Source organism: Podarcis pityusensis (assembly GCF_964106645.2).
Source record: "Podarcis pityusensis genome assembly, chromosome: 8".
Classification (NCBI taxonomy): Eukaryota; Metazoa; Chordata; class Lepidosauria; order Squamata; family Lacertidae; genus Podarcis; species Podarcis pityusensis.
The window spans coordinates 87,304,052-87,324,823 of NC_138033.1; the positions used below are offsets into that span (position 1 = coordinate 87,304,052).

The window sequence follows — 20,772 nt, forward strand, 5'->3', positions numbered from 1 at the left end:
TGAAGCTGGTCAAATGCTACCATTACCCAGCTTGGCACCAAAGAAACCTCAACTAACGGTGAAGAAAACTATTTGTCAACTCAGATCTGAGGCACTGTTAATGGGTGGCTACCTAGACTGGATGGTTGAGAGGTTGCCTGCTCTTGACGGGGTTACACAGGTTTGTGGAGAGTCCAAGGGCTAGACAGTGAGGAGGAAGACATTTGACCACCCTGCCCCGCAGGCTGAAGTCCCCATGCCTGACACTGGTTAAAGTGGGGTGAGGGTTGGTTACTGCAAAAGAAAGGGTTATGCCAACAGAACCCCCAGTCAGCAGAGGCCTCTCTCCATTTCACTCAGTGGAAATAAAGATGTCCTTTCATTAGCTATGGATTTTATTTTTTATTTTTTTTAAAGGTGTGTGTAACTCCTCAGTAGTATTCCAGTCCTCATGTGTGACAGGAGCACAAAACTGGTTTGTTAAGGCATATCATCACATGGCTTGGAGGGGTCGTCTTGCTTATAGTATCTGTATTCGCATGTTTGGAGATCAAGAACTCCTGTGCATCCCTCAACATGTCCAACGCCACCATATCTGAAAAAAATCACACATAGAATCATAGAATTGTAAAGTTGAAAGGGACTCCAAGGGTCCTCTAGTCTAACCCCCTGCAATGCAGAAATCTCAGCTAAAGCATCCATTGCAGATGGCCACCCAACCTCTGCTTAAAAACCTCCAAGGAAAGCGAGTCCACAACCTCCTGAGGGAGATTTTTCCAGTCAAACAGCTCTTACTGGCAGAAAATTCTTCCTGATGTTTAGTCAGAATCTCATTTCTTGTAACTTGACTCCATTGGAATGAGTTCTACACTCCAGAAAACAAGCGTATTCCATCTTCCATGTGACAGTCCTTTAGATATTTGAAGATGGCTACCATATCTCCTCTCAGTCTCCACTTTCCCAGTATAAACATACACACAACTCCCTTAACCAGTCTTCCTCATAGGGCTTGGTTTCCAGACCCTTGATCATCTTGGTCACCCTCCTCTGCACACCTTCCAGCTTGTCAATATCCTTCTTAAATTGTGGTGCCCAAAACTGGACACAGTATTCCAGGTGTGGTCTAACCAAGGAAGAATACAGTGGGACTATTACTTCCCTTGATCAGTACACCCTACTTCTGTTGATGCAGCCTAGAATAGCATTAGCTTTTTTGCTGTTGCATCACACTGTTGAGTCATGTTAAAATTGTGGTCTACTAAGACCCCGTGATCCTTTTCCTATGCACTACTGGCAAGCCAGGGGTCCTCCATTTTATACTGATGCATCTGATTATTCCTTACATTTGTCCTTTACACATGTGTAAAGTGAACTTATCTTAATTTGTAGCAGCCATTGGGGAACTGTGTGGCATAATAATAATAATAATAATAATAATAATAATAAATTTATTTATACCCCGCCCATCTGGCTGAGTCTCCCCAGCCACTCTTGCTCGCTCCCAATCAAGTGTTAAAAACAAGAAAGCATTAAATATTAAAAACTTCCCTAAACAGGGCTGCCTTCAGATGTCTTTTAAAGATAGGATAGCTGCTTATTTCCTTCACATATGAAGGGAGGGTGTTCCACAGGGCAGGAGCCACTACCAAGAAGGCCCTCTGTCTGGTTCCCTGTCATCTCATTTCTTGCAATGAGGGAACCGCCAGAAGGCCCTCATCACTGGATCTCAGTGTCATTACAACACAAGTGACAGCCACCAGCTGCCTCTAGACTCTGTCTGCTTTCATTTCTTATCTGCTCTGCAAGTAAAGAGTCAGCTGCCACTGCTATTGTTTTGGGGACAACACTTTCAAAGTGGTAAATATATACCTGGCACAGCATCGCATCTCATTTGGATGGCAGCCACACTCCATGCACTCAGCTGTATTCCATGTAGACCCAAATGGATGTGTCTTCCCATCATATGCATCAGTACATCCAGCTGGAGTCACATTTGGGTCTATGAAGAAGAAGAAGAAAATACCCTTTTAGTTTTATCTGCAGTTGTGCCAAAATCACCAAATATCAGCAAAGTCCAGCCCCTGAAATCAGGGGTTTATCTTGGACACTGCCACAACATGCAGTTATGAATCCACGATATAATCACTGATAGGGATGGGTGCACCTGTCAGATTTGGTTTGCATGATACCTGCAGCTGGTTCAGAGAGAGACAAAATAATGGACACAGGAAACTGGTATTAGGTAGAATTAGGCCACAACTTTATTGATTACACGCAACAGTAGGTTTGGCTAAGGCACTGGGCATGCATCCACTATCAGACAACCCACATCATGCCACTTGAGAGGAACCCAGCGAGGTCAGCCCTGTGCTGGGGAGTCACCCCCCACATGGATTGGGTGCTATGACCCTGCACAGACTGCCTTTGGGAGAGGGGTATTGGCCTATTGGTCCCCCAGTGGACTCCCGGACAGAGTAACTCCTCCTGGACCCCTCTAATGGGGGAGCCCAGTGACTAAGGATCTAGTCCAATGCTTTATCTGCCCAATTTGTGACAGTTGCTATGAGGCAAGCAAAAACCTGCAAGCCGGTTAATTTGCTTGCAAGAGAAAACTCCTCCCTGGCCCAAATATGGTCCATACACAAACTCGCCCGCTCCCCCAATGGGTGTGCCCTACAGACCGGGTGTGTGCATAGAAAATCTCGTGACAGTCAGTGAAGAGGGTGGCTTGCAGCTCCCCTCGTGCACGTGCCGTAGTGCGAAAGCTTGATTGTAAATTTCTTTCAAATCAAAACTATTTTGATCTGTTGTTGCGGGACCCCTAAAAGGCATGGGGTTCATAGGCCAGTGCCTACCCTGCCTATTTGGTAATCTGGCACTGAGAATTTGGTATGTTGTAAACTACTTAAAGACCATTTTAAGTACTAAGCAACATATAGTTATATTTAAATAAATAAGTGATGGAGTCATAGCTCAATGGCAGAGCACCTGCTTTGCATGCAGCCGAATCCTCAGCATCTTTAAGCCGTCCTGAGAACATTCCATTGTCTGAAAGGCTGGAGAGTCGCTGTCATTAAGCGCCACAGTACTGAGTTGGGTGGACCAATGGTCTGACTTGGTATAAAAGAGCTTCGCCGCATAAAGCAGTTGGTCCCTTACCTTTCCCTCCCCGACCTGGCCACAGTGAGCCATGTGACGGTTACCTCCAGGCTTGACTACTGTAATTTGCTCTACGCAGGGCTGCCCTTGAAGCTGTCCCAGAAACGCCAGCGGGTGCAGAATGCTGCAGCGAGGCTTCTCACAGGGTCTCTGCCATGGGAGCAGATTCACCCAGTGCTTTTCCAGCTGTACTGGCTCCCAGTGGAGGACAGGGTCAGGTTCAAGGTGCTGCTTTTGACCTTTAAAGCCCTTCACGGCCTAGGACTCTCGTACCTACCGGACCACCTCTCTCGGTATGCCCCACGGACAGCCTCAAGGTCCATAAATAGCAACACCCTAGAGGTCCCGGGCCCTAAGGAAGTTAGATTAGCTTCAACCAGAGCCAGGGCCTTTTCAACTCTGGCTCCGGCCTGGTGGAACGCTCTGTGAGACCAGGGCCCTGCAGGATCTGATTTCTTTCCGCAGGGCCTGTAAGACAGAGTTGTTCCGCCTGGCCTTTGGCTTAGAATCAGTTTGATTCCCTCCCCCTCTTTCTTTTTCCTTTCTCCTCCTATGATGAGTGTCAGGGAACTGCTATCAGTACTGGAGGGGGAGCGCAAAAGCCAGAGGGATTCCAGAGAGCGTCCAGGGATCGAGAGAAGCAGCCCATCTTCTGGGGAAGAGAATCAGCGTAGCACCAGTGGAGAAGGGGGGGCAGGTGGGGAAAGTGGTGAGGCGGTCCCATGACTCCTTGCCTGGGACCAGCGGGGAGAGTAGGGGTCCTCCGTTGCCCACGCCCTCCCTGCACAGAAGGCTTTCGCGCAGAGAGGGTAGGCGGAGACTAGGCGTGAAAGAGCTTCTTTGCTGGAAGAAGTTTAAGAAACGCCCACTGACGGATTCTGCCAGCGACTGAGTCAGCCACGGGTGAGTGGCTGTCCGGACAGAGGAGGTTCACTTTGGCAGCCCAGCCAGGTGTTTGCACCCAGCCAGGGAGATAGGCACACACGAGCAACCCCTTAGAACCATTACAGCAATCCGTGAGTCCCTGACATTGCTCGTGCGCAGCCCGGGGGAGGCAGCACGATGAGCCAGACAGGACCAGCCGGAGAGACAGAGCAAGAAGCCATGGTGCGAGGTCTGGTCGAGAGGAATCGAGACCTGGAGGCACATGTCGCTACCCTGTCAGCGCGGCTGGAGGAGAGGCGGGCTCAGGATGCGCAGGTCAGAGCCACCCCGATAGGGAGGAAGGTCCCCGGGCTGGTAAATAAGTTTGGAGGAAAGCCCCAAGACTACAATACTTTCCGAATGGAAATTCAATACGCTTTGGAATTGCAGAAAAATGACTTTGCTGATGACAGGGAGAGGGTGGCGTACATTATTGGACATCTGCAGGATGGGGCGCGGGAATGGATCAGGCCCTTGATGGCAACGGGGAATGATGCATTAAAAGATCTTTAAAAATTCTACCAGGCAATGGACACGATGTTCTCCAGCAAGGTGGAGCAAAGCGTGACACGGAGGGAGCTGATGGGGTGCAAGCAGGGGAGCCTGTCCGTCAGAAACTACTGGTCGCGTTTTGCGATGTTAGTGCACAAGCTTGGGTGGGATCTGGACTCTGAACCAGTACAAACGCTGTTTGAGGCAGGTTTGAATCCCGAAGTGAAAGATGAGTTGTCCAGAGCGCCCCGCCCACGGTCGATGGATGAGCTCACAAAGACTGTGCTTGGGATTGGTGTACGCCAGGAAGCGCGGGCTCAGGAGAAGCGGGAGATAAGGGCGGAACTTTTCCATGGCAACCGCATTGCTGAGATGCCAAGGGAGCCTTCCCAGGCGGCAGAGCCAATGGAAATTGATGGAGCGTGTGCGCGCGAAGTTTCAAACGCTAGTGAAGGCCAGAAAAGGGAGGGGAAGGAGTGGAAAACTACCAAGAAGTGTTTCCTCTGTCAGCGGCCGGGACATTTTGCAAAGGTCTGTCCTCAACGAAAGGCCTGGCAAGGCATGATGGGGGCTGCAGGCCACGACGAGAAGGGGGAGGAAGGGCCGGTGCAGGGAAACGAGAAAGCCTGGCTGCCAACCAGCAGGGGCAGCAGCCAGGCCAGCGACCAATAGAAGTGCCCCAGCCTGACACTCCCAAGGCAGCTATAGCCATAGAAGTGGTGCTAGAACTCCCAAATGGGCACCCAGTCAAGGTGAATGGTCTGCTGGATTCTGGCAGCTCATGTACCGTATTTTTCGCTCTATAACATGCACCAGACCATAACACGCACGTAGTTTTTAGAGGAGGAAAACAAGAAAAAAATATTCTAAACGAATCAGTGGATGTATGATTTTTGTGGTTCATGCTGTGGCCACAGACATGTGATCTGACGGTGAGTTTGGGGTAGCCCAATGCAAAAATCCTGAGGATCCATGTGGATCCATGCTAAAGTCGCCCTAAAGTCGCAGGGGCGCTGGAAGTCGCAGGGGCGCTGGGGGAGTAAATGGGAAGCAAGAGAAGGAGAACGATCCCACACACACACACACACACACACACACACACACACACACAGTATCAATCCTAAAGTCGCAGGAGAGCGCAGGGGCGCTGGGAGAGTGAACAGGAAGCAGGAGGAGGAGAACGATAGCTCAAGCACACACACACACAGCCCCTACAGTGGCTAATCCAAAATCGGACAGCAAAAAACAGCAGGCAGGGACAGAGAGCACGGGGTTGTTTTAAAGCAGCCAACCCCGCTCTGCTTCTCTCCCTCCTCCCCGGCTCGGCTCTCTGACAGGAGCCGCTTACACCCGCTTTGCTGTTTCAAAGCGAGCCACGGACTGCTCACAACTGCAGCAGATTCCCCTGCCATCCGTAGGCATTCGCTCCATAACACGCACAGACATTTCCCCTTACTTTCTAGGAGGAAAAAACTGCATGTTATGGAGCGAAAATTACGGTAATTTCTTCAGTAGAGACTTCACCCTGGAGCACCTGCTGCCACTAGATTTCCCCTTGCAGGTGACCACCACTGATGGCAGGGAACTACTGGGAGGGGAAGTGACACACCAGACACCACCAATGCGGATGAGTGTTTCCAGGCACACAGAAACCATGGCCTTTCACGTGGCCACGCTGGCAGGACCCCCCAATAATACTAGGAATGAGCTGGCTGGCACTACATGACCCAGTGGTGTCATGGCATCAGCGGTCGCTCACCTTTGGGTCAGCTTACTGCTTAGAACACTGCCTGGGAGGAAAGGAACCAAGAATGACTGTGGCCAGGGTGGCTGGGGTGGCCCTGGAGGAAAAGGGACGGGTGCCACCGCAATATGCAGATTTGAAGGAGGTCTTCAGCGAGAGAGAGGCAGATAGACTGCCCCCCCACAGACCATATGACTGCCAAATCAACTTGCTTCCGGGGCCCCAGTTACCGGTGGGTAAGCTGTACGCCATGTCCGACCGGGAGATGGAGGAGTTGAGGCAGTTTATTGACAAGAACTTGAAGAGGGGCTTCATAAGGGAATCGAAGGCGGTGAGGGGGAGTCCAGTGTTCTTTGTGGACAAAAAAATCCACCAATCAGCCCAGACTTGTGGTGGACTACCGCCGTTTGAATTTGGTGTCAGAACCCGTGACTTTCCCAATGCCCAGAATCGACGATATTCTGACACGTGTGAGGCAGGGAAAGATTTTTACCAAGCTGGACCTAAGGGGGGCATACAATCTGATTAGAATACGGGAGGGGGGGAGAATGGAAAACGACCATGTTCACCCACCTGGGGGCTTTTGACTATTTAGTTATGCCATTTGGATTACAATCGGGATCCGCCTACTTTCAATCCTTCATGCACCATGTGTTGGGGCCACTGTTGTACAAGAATTGCATGGCCTTTTTGGATGACGTCTTAATCTATTCGGACAATGAAGCGCAACACGTCAAGGATGTCAGGGAGGTGCTACAGAGATTGAAGAAGCATCAGTTGTGGGTCAAGCTGGAAAAATGCCAATTCCACGCCCGGGAGGTCGAGTTCCTAGGATACAGGTTGTCAGACAAGGGACTGGCCATGGACCCAGGCAAGGTGGAGGCAGTGCTGGAATGGAAGGCCCCCCAAAACCGAAAGGATGTGCAGAGGTTCCTAGGCTTCAGCAACTTCTACAGGAAGTTCATAAAGAACTTAGCCCACTTGACAGCACCCATTACGGATTGTCTTAGTAGGAAAAAGAAGTTCGCATGGACAGAGGATGCGCAGCAATCCTTTGAGAAATTGAAGAAGGCGTTCGCCTCAGAAGAGCAGCTCCTGCACATGGATCCGGAGAAGCCCATGAGACTGGAGACGGACGCGTCCGACCGTGCAATTGGAGCAGTATTGTTGCAACCCGGGTCCAAGGAGAACTGGAGACCGTGTGCCTTTTCTCCAGGAAGCTGAGCAAGTCGGAGCAAAACTACACAGTGTATGACCGAGAACTGCTTGCGATTTACATGGCATTTCGTCAATGGAGACACCTCTTGATAGGGGAGCGGCACAAGATCCAGGTCCGAACTGACCACAAGAACCTGGAATACTGGCGGACTGCGCGAGTGCTTAACCAGAGACAGATCAGATGGTCCCAGGAGTTCGCCAACTTTTTCTTTGAGATACAATACGTGCCGGGAGGGGGAAATGTTAGGGCGGATGCACTCTCCAGGAAACCGGAGTACATGGAAGGAGAGGGGCCACCAGAGACCAGGCACATATTCCCCGAGGACCGGTGTGTGTGTGGGGGGGGAGCGTTGGTAGGGAAACGAGAGCTAGCAGGGCTCACCAGAGACGATGAGTTTGCTCAGACTAAAATCAGGGAGCTCAGAGGTGGAAAGGAAGACAGTGGGGGGTTTGAGGAAAAGGAAGGGCTACTGTACTACAAGGGGGTGCTGTATGTACCAGGAGAGACATTGAGGGGCAAAATACTTAGGCAGCTCCATGACAACCCAACAGCTGGGCACTTTGGACAGCACAAGACCATGCTACTAGTCACCAGGCAATTCTGGTGGCCAAAGGTGAGGGAGGACGTACGAGAATATGTATACTTCAAGGGATACTTGAAGGAATATGTATACTTCAAGGAATATGTATACTTCAAGGGAAGTAATAGTTCCACTGTATTCTGCTCTGGTCAGACCTCACCTGGAGTACTGTGTCCAGTTCTGGGCACCACAGTTCAAGAAGGACACTAACTAACTGGAACGTGTCCAGAGGAGGGCAACCAAAATGGTCAAAGGCCTGGAAACGATGCCTTATGAGGAACGGCTAAGGGAGCTGGGCATGTTTAGCCTGGAGAAGAGGAGGTTAAGGGGTGATATGATAGCCATGTTCAAATATATAAAAGGATGTCACATAGAGGAGGGAGAAAGGTTGTTTTCTGCTGCTCCAGAGAAGCGGACACGGAGCAATGGATCCAAACTACAAGAAAGAAGATTCCACCTAAACATTAGGAAGAACTTCCTGACAGTAAGAGCTGTTCGACAGTGGAATTTGCTGCCAAGCAGTGTGGTGGAGTCTCCTTCTTTGGAGGTCTTTAAGCAGAGGCTTGACAACCATATGTCAGGAGTGCTCTGATGGTGTTTCCTGCTTGGCAGGGGGTTGGACTCGATGGCCCTTGTGGTCTCTTCCAACTCTATGATTCTATGATTCTATGTACGAGGGTGCGACCAGTGCCAGAGGGCAAAGGGGGAAAGGACTGCCCCCGCAGGGTTACTGGAACCCTTACCAACACCGGAAAGGCCCTGGGAGGTGATGTCCATTGATTTTATGACAGATCTGCCCAAGTCAAGGGGAAAGACAGCGGTCATGGTAGTGGTCGATCTGTTGACTAAAATGTGCCATTTCGTAGCGTGTTCGCATGCAGTGTCGGCAGAGGAGACAGCCAGGCTGTTTGTGGACCACATTTTCAGGCTGCATGGCACCCCATTGAGGGTAATCTCAGATCGTGGAAAACAATTTACTTCCCGGTTCTGGCGGAGGCTCATGAGCTTGCTGCAGGTCGAGGTGAGCTTCTCGATGGCGAGGCACCCAGAAACCAACGGGCAGGCCGAAAGAGCGAATGGTATACTCCAGCAGTACCTACGCTGCTATGTCAGCGAGAGGCAGAACGATTGGGTAGAGAAATTGGCATTGGCTGAATTTGCGTACAATAACGCTGAACATGTGTCCACAGGAATGAGCCCTTTCATGGCCAATTACGGGTGTCATCCCAGGGCCTTCCCAGGGAGGGGGGAGGAAGGATGGAGTGTACCTGCGGCGGAGCAATTTGCCGAAGAAATGGAGGCTTTACACCAGCAACTCAGGCTGAACTTGGAGAGGGCCAAGGAAGTTTACAAGAGGCAGGCAGACAGGCACCATCGGGAGGGGGAGGCCATATGGGTGGGGACCGGGTGTGGTTGTCGTCCCAAGGGTTGCCCCTAAAGGGAGGGTGCAAGAAGTTGCAGCCTAGGCGACTGGGGCCCTTTGAGGTAATACAGCAGGTCAACCCAGTGGCATTTAAACTCAAGTTGCCCAACAGCATGAAGATACATCCGGTGTTCCATAGGTCCCTACTTTCACAGTACAGGGAGGGGCGGGAATTCCCAGGAAGGGAGGGAGGGGTTACCACCCACCCGCGGGTAGAGGAGAGGGAACTCGATTAGAGGTGGCGGGGTCACCAGGTAGAGTACTTGGTAGCCTGGGAGGGAGAACCCAGTTCAGAAAACACTTGGGTCCCTGCTGAATCAATCACGGACGGGTATCTGGTGGAAGAGTTTCATGGTTTGTTCCCGGATAGGCCCAAACCATTAGCTAGATTCTGGGAGGAAGAATTTGGACCCACCGACGACGAAGGGGACTTTGTGGGGTTTCCTGCCTCCGAAGAGGAGGAAGGGGAGGTGTCCGAGGGAGAAGAATCAGACTGGGAGGTTCGAGCAGCTGGAAGAGATATGAGGGGATGGGAGGCTGGTTTTGAATCCTCAGAAGATGATGGCGGTTCTTTCAGGGGGTTCCCTGCATCGTCGGTCGAAGAGAGAGAGGAGGAGGTATCGGAAGATCGTGCCGGGGGGTGAGGGGGGTCCTGAGGAGGGGGTGGATGTCAGAGAACTGCCATCAGTACTGGAGAGGGGAGCGCAAAAGCCAGAGGGATTCCAGAGAGTGTCCAGGGATCGGGAGAAGCAGCCCATCTTCTGGGGAAGAGAATCAGAGTAGCACAAGTGGAGAAGGGGGGCAGGTGGGGGAAGTGGCGAGGTGGTCCCATGACTCCTTGCCTGGGACCAGCGGGGAGAGTAGGGGTCCTCCGTTGCCCATGCCCTCCCTGCGCAGAAGGCTTTCGCGCAGAGAGGGTAGGCAGAGACTAGGTGTCAAAGAGCTTCTTTGCTGGAAGAAGTTTAAGAAACGCCCACTGACGGATTCTGCCAGCGATTGAGTCAGCACGGGTGAGTGGCTGTCCGGACAGAGGAGGTTCACTTTGGCAGCCCAGCCAGGTGTTTGCACCCAGCCAGGGAGATAGGCACCTGCTTACGCACGAGCAACCCCTTAGAACCATTACAATGAGATTCCTCCCTAATTGGGTCGGAGCTAAACAGTACAAATTGAGAGCATTTGCAGATGATTTAGTATTGACGTTACAGGAGCCAGAATCTAGTACTAAAAGAGTTTTAGAATTGATTCAAGAATTTGGTCAAGTTGCAGGATTTAAATTGAACAAGTTAAAAACTAAGGTTTTAGAGAAAAACTTAACACCGATTGAGAGAGAGAGGTTTCAGAATGAGACAGGCTTAACAGTGGTTAAGAAAGTTAAATACTTGGGGAGCAACATGACAGCAAAAAATGGGAATTTATTTAAAGATAACTATGAAAAATGTTGGGCGGAAGTGAAAAAAGATTTAGAAATTTGGTCAAATTTGAAGCTTTCACTGCTGGGCCGTATTGCTGCGATAAAAATGAATGTATTGCCTAGAATGTTGTTTTTGTTTCAAACTTTGCAAATTGTGGACAAAATGGATTGTTTCAAGAGGTGGCAGAAAGATATTTCTAGATTTGTCTGGCAGGGCAAGAAGCCTAGAATAAAATTTAAAATACTAACGGATGCAAAGGAAAGAGGTGGATTTGCCCTGCCAGACCTTAAACTTTATTATGAATCAGCAGCTTTTTGCTGGCTGAAAGAATGGCTGCTTCTTGAAAACACTGATATTTTGGATCTAGAAGGTTTCAACAATGTATTTGGATGGCATGCATATCTGTGGTATGATAAGGTCAAAGCACATAAGGCATTTAAAAATCACATTGTCAGGAAAGCACTGTTTAATGTTTGGATAAGATACAAGGATTTATTAGAAAACAAAACTCCAAGATGGCTGTCACCAATGGAAGCGAAAGCCTTGAAAAAAACTCAATATGGAGGTCAAATGGCCAAAATATTGGGAAATTTTAGAACAAGATGGAGATAGACTGAAATTGCAGAGTTTTGAAAAATTAAAAAACAAAGTGCGAGACTGGCTCCATTATTTTCAGATAATGGAGAAATTTAATTCGGACAAGAAAATTGGCTTCCAGGTGGAAAAATCAAAATTAGAAACTGAATTGTTAGAACCCAAAACTAAGAATTTGTCAAAGATGTATAACTTGCTGTTGAAATGGAACACTCAGGATGAAACGGTGAAATCTGCTATGATTAAATGGGCACAAGACGTTGGACACAACATTATGTTCGCTGACTGGGAGCAGTTATGGACCACAGGTATGAAATTTACGGCATGTAATGCCCTTAGAGAGAATATTATGAAAATGATATACAGGTGGTACATAACCCCAGTCAAGCTTGCAAAAATCTATCATTTGCCCGATAATAAATGTTGGAAATGTAAAGAAACTGAAGGTACATTTTTTCACCTTTGGTGGACATGCCCAAAGATCAAGGCTTTCTGGGAAATGATATATAATGAATTAAAAAAGGTATTTAAATATACCTTCCTGAAGAAACCAGAGGCCTTTCTCCTGGGCATAGTCGGCCAAATGGTGCTAAAAAAAGGATAGAACTTTATTTATGTACGCAACAACAGCAGCAAGAATACTCATTACAAAGTATTGGAAGACACAAGAGCTTCCCACACTGGAGGAATGGCAGATGAAACTGATGGACTATATGGAACTGGCGGAAATGACTGGTAGAATCCGTGACCAGGGAGAAGAGTCGGTGGAAGAAGATTGGAAGAAATTCAAAGATTATCTGCAGAAACATTGCAAAATTAAAGAATGTTAGAGTGATGTTGGATTGAAAATAAGTGGCTTCTAGCTATACAGGCTTTAAAGTTATATATAGATCAAGATTAAGGATTAGGATTAAAAAAGTTAAAGGAAATGGAAATTTGGCTTTTAAGAGGTAAAAATTTAATGTTATATTATATTAAGATTAAGGATTGGGATTAAAAAAGAGGGAAAGAAATTGCTGGACAAACAAATTGAACTGGAATACAAAAGAGGGAGGTATGAGGAGGTCCAGAAAATAAGTAAATTTAAAAGTGGTGATGAAAAGGTGGCATTGTTTTTAACTGTTTTCTTTTTTGTCTTTTGTTTTTTGTGGTTTTTTTTATTATGTATTGTGTATTTTTGAACTGTGTATTTTTCTTCTTTTTATTTTTAATTCTTTTTAATTGATGTGTTCTTTTTATTGGAAACTCTAATAAATATCATTTTAAAAAAAAGAGAGATTCCTCCCTAATTGTTTTAATGTTGTATCTTAATCTTTTAAATTGTATTTTAATCAACTTGTTTTTATTATTGGTTGTTAGCCTCCCTGAGCCCGGTCTTGGCTGGGGAGGGTGGGGCATAAATAAAAATTTATTATTATTATTATTACTATTATTCCCATATGTTCTGTCTGTGGCTCTGGCCATGTGCAGAAACTGAAGAATGTTGCTGTCAGGGAACTGCCATCAGTGCCGGAGGGAGAGAGCAAAAGCCAGAGGGATTCCAGAGAGCGTCCAGGGATCGGGAGAAGCAGCCCATCTTCTGGGGAAGAGAATCAGCATAGCACCAGTGAAGAAGGGGGGCAGATGGGGGAAGCGGCGAGGCGGTCCCATGACTCCTTGCCTGGGACCAGTGGGGAGAGTAGGGGTCCTCCGTTGCCCACGCCCTCCTTGCGCAGAAGGCTTTCGCGCAGAGAGAGTAGGAGGAGACTAGGCGTCAAAGAGCTTCTTTGCTGGAAGAAGTTTAAGAAACGCCCACTGACGGATTCTGCCAGGGACTGAGTCAGCCACGGGTGAGTGGCTGTCCGGACAGAAAAGGTTCACTTTGGCAACCCAGCCAGGTGTTTGCACCCAGCCGGGGAGATAGGCACCTGCTTATGCACGAGCAACCCCTAGAACCATTACAGTTGCTGAAGTGCCTTCCTGAACAAAAGTCGTCGTTCAAGGGAGCGCAGCACAGCACATATTTTTAATTTTCCATCCACCTTATGATAGGATAGACTCAATCAACGCTATGGTTTTTATTCTGGTTTAACAGGGTCCCCCTTCCTAGACAACTTCAACAAAATATTGTTCTGACGGGAAGGTACTTGGGATCTACGGTTCCCAGGATTCTGCAATGGAAGCCATTTAGCTGGTACAATCATGGTCTAAGTCTATAGTATGGCTATACCCATAACCTCAGTCTAACACAACCAGAAACACGTTTCTAGCATGAAATAATGGTGAATAGGCTTTGGCAACATTACCTATTGAGCATATTCCATTGCACAAGGCCAGTGAGAAACAGATGATGATGATGCTCAGTAGGATTTTCTGAAAAAGAAGAACAAAAGGTGGAGGGGATCATCCAGGGAAGTCTCTGCCTTCAATTCTGTTTCTTTAAAGGCTTTGTGACCATTTCCATCACCTTAAAAAATGAAAACATAAGAAAAACCATACATTTAAAGCACCATGAAAGACACTTCAGTCTCTTTGTAGCTGCAGTTTATTTCATTTCCCTCAGCATTCCCCTAAATGTTAATTTCCACAATATATTTGATGTAAAAGCCGCTTCCACAAAAATAATGGAATATAACACATGTCTATGGGTCTAAACCACTGAGCCTCTTGGACTTGCCGATCAGAAGGTCGGCGGTTCAAATCCCTGCAATGGGGTGAGCTCCAGTTGCTCTGTCCCAGCTCCTGCCAACCTAGCAGTTCGAAAGCACGCCAGTGGAAGTAGATAAATAGGTATTGCTCCAGCGGGAAGGTAAATGGCGTTTCCGTGCACTGTTCAGGTTTCGGTGTTTCGTTGCACCAGAAGCAGCTTAGTCATGCTGGCCACATGACCCAGAAAAACTGTCTGTGGACAAACGCCGGCTCCCTTGGCTGTAAAGCCAGTTGAGCGCCGCAACCTCAGTCATCTGCGACTGGACTGCACTGTCAGGGGTCCTTTACTTTTTAAAAAACACATGTCTAGCAATCATTTCTGTGTTATTTGATAACAGAAAAAATCAATTTCCAGCCCTATTAACCTGGAAAATCACGGGAGAAAAGTGATGAGATTTGGGGTGGAATATCAGCACACAATTTTTTCCTGCTGTTTTCAGGGGGGAAGAGAAGCATGAAGGTGTGTACAGCATGATGACATTGACCAATGAGGTCTGTTCTTGTGTTACACCACGGCCATTGGTGTGAATGAAATATAGTGCACTGTCAAAGAGCCGCTGTTCCATATCACAACAGGCACTGCAGTGTGAAAGGAACATTAGAAAAAAGAAGCAGGAACATTATAATCAGGGATACTAGCACAATATTCAGCACGCCTGAATGTACCCTGTGTTGTATGGTAGTGGAGGGTGTGCGTGTTGTGTTCCATTGGTGTTGTGGTGGTGACACTTGCCCTTCTTCTGCTAGGAAATGCTCTGCAGGGGAGGGGGCAACACAAATGCAGGGAAAAAATGCTATGAGAAAAGTGTACGAAACAGAGGGACTTCTGGGTTGGCGCCTCTGGCACTGGCGGATTTCCTCCGATCGGGAGGAATCCGCTCCATGGAAAACAGGGTCTGAACCGCCACGGCGAGGCGGAGACCCATCAAAAACCACAGGCAAGAGAAGCCTGTGGACGTGGGATTCGGCTGGCACCTTTGCGCCCCCCCTACTCGCGGGGAAACCCTGTTTTGGGGATCCGGAGCGACGTGGGGTGAGTGGCGCGGTGCTTTGAATTGACTGCTTCTTTCACGGAGTGAAGCCGCATTGCTGTTGCCGGAGAGCGCTGACTTTTTCCTGTGGACAATTGGATTTTAAACTACTGCCCATGAGTAGAACGGAAAATTGGACTATGAAATTTCTTAATTAGGCACTGAAAGCGGGAAGGTCTAAACAGGAAGTCCGCCTTCCGCTTTTGTAGATAGATTGAAGCAAAGGCACGGCAAGCTAGAGTTTAGAAAGTCGTTTGTAAAGGATTAAATTTTCATCATTTAAAATTACTGAACCCCCCTTGGAAGCAGGAGAAGAGGGGGGAACCTTTTTTAGACTGTTTAAACCTGCAGAAGAGAGAGTAAAGAAAGGTAATTTTCCACCGTCTTGAACCTGGGAGCAGGGTGTCAGGACAGACGTTTTGGGGAAGTTCATTGACTATGGACAAACGTTTTTGACAGATAGTTAAAAGAAGAGAAACATATTGATTCCATTGTTCCCTTTCGCATTTAAAAGGAACAAAATATCGACAAAATATCTGAAAAAGGAAAACTTTGTTGCTAGATCTGCTTTTAAAAAAAAAAAGATGGATACAAATAGAAATTGTTTCCCCTAGAGGGAGCTTGTGAAACTGTTATTAAAGTCGAACTGGGGAGCTTTGCAGCTGTAGAGATTAAAGATCGTGGGACCAGACTTCGACCTTGAACAAGAATGTGCTCAGAGGCTTTGGTGCTTGCCTTTTGCAAGACAAGTGCTTTATTGGAACAGTTACATGAGAAGATGGATTTGATGACTGTTGCGATCGGAAATTTTGGACAGGCAGTGGGTACCTATATAGAACCCACTCAGGAATTAATCCAGGAATGTGCTTTGACAGATCAGATGAGGGAGGAGGTTGTTGCTGGACCTCGGGTGGCAGAGATGGAGGGAGCTGTGGCCCAGCAGGAACATGAGTTGTTGGATTTGAGGAATGAACCTGGAAAAAGTCAGATTTGGAGAGATGGAGTTCTGTTTGGCCTGGAGATGGGGGGCTGGATGGATCCCCCTATGCAGGGATGTTTTGACCTTTCAAGTCTGGCTTTGGGCCGGGGGGGAGTTCGGAGTTGTGGGGGCCCTTAACTTTGGAGGGACTTTGAAACATGCCTTTAAATACCACATGGATTTCAGTGTTGACTATGGAAAAGGGGCTGACTTGTCGAGAAGGGACAAAAATATTGTCAAGCTGGAGTCTCCCCGAGTGAAAGGAGCAGAAGACAAAGTAAAGTACAGGTATAAACATGAAGAAGACCTGCGGAAGGGACATGGAAAAGACTTAAGAGCCTCGGATATAAGGTCACCAGGTTGATGGACTAGATGGTTGGGATAGAAAGGACTGACAAAACCCGAGACCAGGAAGAAGAGACGATGGATGAAGATTGGAAGAAAGTTTTAAAAATTTATTTAGAAAAGTATCATAAAATTAATGAGTATTAGAAAAATGTTGGAATGAAATTATTTGGCTTTAGCAGAAATGTTAAAAAGAATTATGTAAGAATATGTTATGGTTAAAAGAATTTGGTATAAATAAGATTTAAGTTTTACGTTTTAGGGTTTTTATGGTAAGATAAGGTTAAAATAGATTAAGGTAATTTAATGACAGAATATTGTGAACGATGGAAAGGATTTGCTGAGATAATTAACAACTAGAATACAAAAAAGGGAGGTGTGAGGAGGTCGATGAAATAAGTTAATGAAAGTTAAGGATTTGGGAATATTGGATTTGTTTTTAAATTTTTTGTTTATTTTTGCTTTTTGCTTTTGCTGCATTGTGTGTTTTGTTTTTTCTTTTTGACTTTGGTTTTTATTGATTTGTATTGTTTAATTGTTACTTTTATCTACCTTTTTCTTTCTTTCTCTCTTTCTCTTGTTTTTTCTTTCTTTTTTCTTTGTAACTTTAAAATTCTCAATAAATACCATTTAAAAAAATAAGGAGAGAAGTGTACAAAACAAGCAAGAGTATTACAGCTTATCCACATTTACCTTTTGCCTAACACTTTCTAGGCACAGGTCTGTTTGCTGTGATTCCACTTTAAAGATCGGGTGTTTTGGGGGGGGGGTGTTTGGACATGGAGGTATAAAGCACAGACTGTGCCTGGAAAGAGCAGAGGAAAAGTAAGGGTGGATAAGTCTTCAGATAAGCCTGGAGTCTGAGAAAGTCTCAGCAATTGAGGTACACAATCCTCATAATTCTGAATGCCTTTGCACACCCCTCTCCACACCTCAAATCCCCCTTTCCACCATTTAAACCTAATCTAGATGAAAGAAAAAATTGTGTACCAACCGTCCCCAAAGCATTCCACTTACCATCTTGGTTTTTCAAAGAGTTGCTGGCAAACTCTTATTGGGGCGTGCAGGAAAGAGCTCTGGTGTCCCTCCTGTAAGTCTGTGGAGTATCCCATGCCCCCTTTTATACAAATGGGAAGGAGGAGGGGCAAAATGAGAGGGATGGAGGTCCTAACGGGGGAAGGAAATGCTTGCCAGGAAGGAAACATTTGCTTCTGATGACATAAATGTTTAAAAGAACAGCTGAGAGAGTTCTACGTCTTCCAGAGATATTCACTGATAAGTGCAGATCAGAACCAGAACTGGGAACAGGAAAATCATGTTAAATGTTATTAGACCAGGATAGTGTTGAGTTCTGCAAGAGATATGGCTCTAGATATTTGTCTTTACAGCCTCACCTCAAGAAGGATACGGTCAAAAAAGGCCAGCAAAATGAACAAGGGGGTGGAGCAAAGTGGAGAAAGTAAAGTTTTTATCTCTCATAAGAGTAGAACTTGTGGACATCTCCTGCGTTGCCAGGAGAGAGTTGGCCAGGTAAGGGGAGGGACTGACCAGCCCACACAACAGTGGGCAGAACTTGCCTGGGAGTTCTCAGTCGGCTCCAGAGCTTCTCCCACCCTGCCCTCCCTCAGTTAAGCCTTCTTTTGCAGGTTAACCTCTTCTCCACAGGTACGCAGGCGCTGCTACGTTATGGTCGCTGTTGAAGGGCTGGAAAGGAATTTTCCTGCATTGGCAGATTTTGCCTTCCCCATAGCAAAACGTCACAACTTTGGCGGTTTCAGGCCTTGGGCGGAATCCTTTAGTCTGTCTTCCCTAAATGGGGTGGGGGGGGGCAAAGCGGTGACCCACGCCGCCACCCCTGCAGCGGCGATCCCAGGGTTCCCCGTTAAAGGGGTTGTTTTGAGGGGAGGCATTGGTCATACGCCGTTAGGTTGTCATTGCTCTCCCTTGCGATGGTGGCGAAATGGGGGGCAGAACAGACGTTCTCCAGAGCCAGCCCAATCCCCACATATTCTGGATAACCCTGATGTTCCCCAGATCCCTGGCCGGGGTCTAGGAGGGATAAACGCCCAATTCCTAAGCCAAGGTCTCCCTACAGCTGAAGTTTTAATAAAGTTGTAGCCAAATTTTAATCCCATAACACGTTGTCTTGAGTCATTATTCCACGCAAGTGTCACCCAGGATTGGGGGTTTCCGCCTGTCCACACAATCTAAATAAATCAGTTATTTTTGTGTGTCTCTTATCTTTTATTGATGCCTTTATTATCGTGGATAAAAACAAGTATATTCCACTGTGACCCAAAAACTACCCCCATTCTCCCAAGAAATTCAGAATATTTTTTTTCTTGTTTTCCTCCTACAAAAACTAGGTCCGTCTTATGGTCTGCTGCGTCGTATAGAGCGAAAGATACGGAATATTCCACTGTGACCAAACAACTACCCCCATTCTCCCAAGAAAACGCAGGCAAGGCACCTCAGGCCCACAAGTCACTTGGGTCAGCTGAGATTAAGGCCACATGAGCGGCATCCATTGAAAGCACTCAGAGGTCCCTTTCACAGTCATGGTGTCCCCCAAATCATCTTGGGAAGGATGTGAAGGGTGCTGAGGGGTGCCCTAGTCCCTTCTCCAGACTTGCCTGGGAAGGGAGATTGATGGTTAAACTACTCTGGAAGTATAGCTCGCTGAGAGGAATTGACACTACTTGTCAAAAGGTAAAGGACCCCTGACAGTTAAGTCCAGTCGCGAACGACTCTGGCTTTACTGGCCGAGGGAGTTGACGTTTGTACACAAACAGTTTTTCCGGGACATGTGGCCAGCATGACTAAGCCACTTCTGGCAAAACCAGAGCAGCGCATGGAAACGTCGTTTACCATCCCGCTGGAATGATACCTATTTATCTACTTGCATATTGACGTGCTTTCGAACTGCTAGGTGGGCAGGAGCTGGGACCGAGCAACAGGAGCTCACTCTGTTGCGGGGATTCGAACCACTGACCTTCCGATCAGCAAGCCCAAGGCTCACTGGTTTAAATCCACAGCGCTACCCACGTACATCTCCCAAAATATTGCTGAGGAATTCACTTAACTGGGGCTCCAGGGAAGTGGCATTTTCTGCCTCAGTGCAGCTGTAGTCTGGTCCTGGGGGTCCATGTTTCCCTCCCTGCGTGGCCCTTGGTGCCTCTCCCTTCTTGCTAAAAAGCCCCCGACCATAAGGTTGCTAAAGATGCCTTATGATTGAAGCATGGCAAAATCTTCTTTTCTTGCTAGAAGCCCCTGACAGCAAGGTTGCTAAAGATGCCTTATGACTGAAGCATGAACAAAGACAAATTTCTTCAGAAACAGATTACCTGGGAAGGTGGGACTGGCCTTCCTTGGAAGTTTTAGAACCGAGACTAGATGGCCTGGTATTCATTAGCTGTGTCCTCCAGAGTGGGAGAGGCAGTTGCTTTCAGGACCAGTTACACACACACACACACACACACACACACACACACACACACAAAGACACACAGTTAAAGAGGCCTCTGTGCAGAAAAGAATAAACATGCAGCCTAAATGGGTTCTATACAGAGATCTATTCAGCTTTCAGGAAAATGCATGTAAGCTTAAAAAGTTCAACAAAATTTGAAACTTAGTGAGCAACTAAGATGTTTCTATCTACAAAGAACTAGCTCAAATGTATAAGAATGTATCAAAGAAATGTTGCAAATGCAAGAACTGTGAGGGGTCATTTTATCACATGCGGTGGATCTGCAGGAAGACCAAGGCCTTTTGGGACATGATACAAAATTGGGGGGGGGGGGGGGATGAAGTGACCTTTCCCAAGAGGCCAGAATTCTTCCTGCTGGGGATGTTAGAAAGCAAAATTCCAAAGAAAGCTTCAGCTGTATTTATGTATGTAACTACAGTGGCAAGGATTCTCTACGTATAGAAATGGAAGGATAAGAGGATACCCTCAAAGGAAGAATGGCTGGTGGAAATCCTGGAATATGCAGAGAGGGCAAACCCGAGGCAATGATTAGAGACACAAATTGAGAATCTTTTAAGGAGGACTGCTTAAAGCAGGCATGGCAGCACTTGGCCCTCCAGATGTTTTGGGACTACAATTCCCACCATCCCTGACGACTGGTCCTGTTAGCTAAGGATGGTGGGCGTTGTAGTCCCAAGACATCTGGAGGGCCAAGTTTGGCCATGCCTGGCTTAAAG

General features: G+C 47.3%; 1 long non-coding RNA gene across 1 annotated transcript; it reads right to left on the reverse strand.

The window, feature by feature from the left end:
- Positions 1-366: 366 nt before the first annotated feature.
- On the reverse strand, positions 367-18,609 carry LOC308483582. Its single transcript, XR_013989702.1, has 4 exons — positions 17,587-18,609; positions 13,812-13,878; positions 1,849-1,978; positions 367-574 (listed from the first exon to the last, which is right to left on the reverse strand). It is a non-coding gene; the product is annotated as an uncharacterized lncRNA (long non-coding RNA).
- Positions 18,610-20,772: the final 2,163 nt, after the last annotated feature.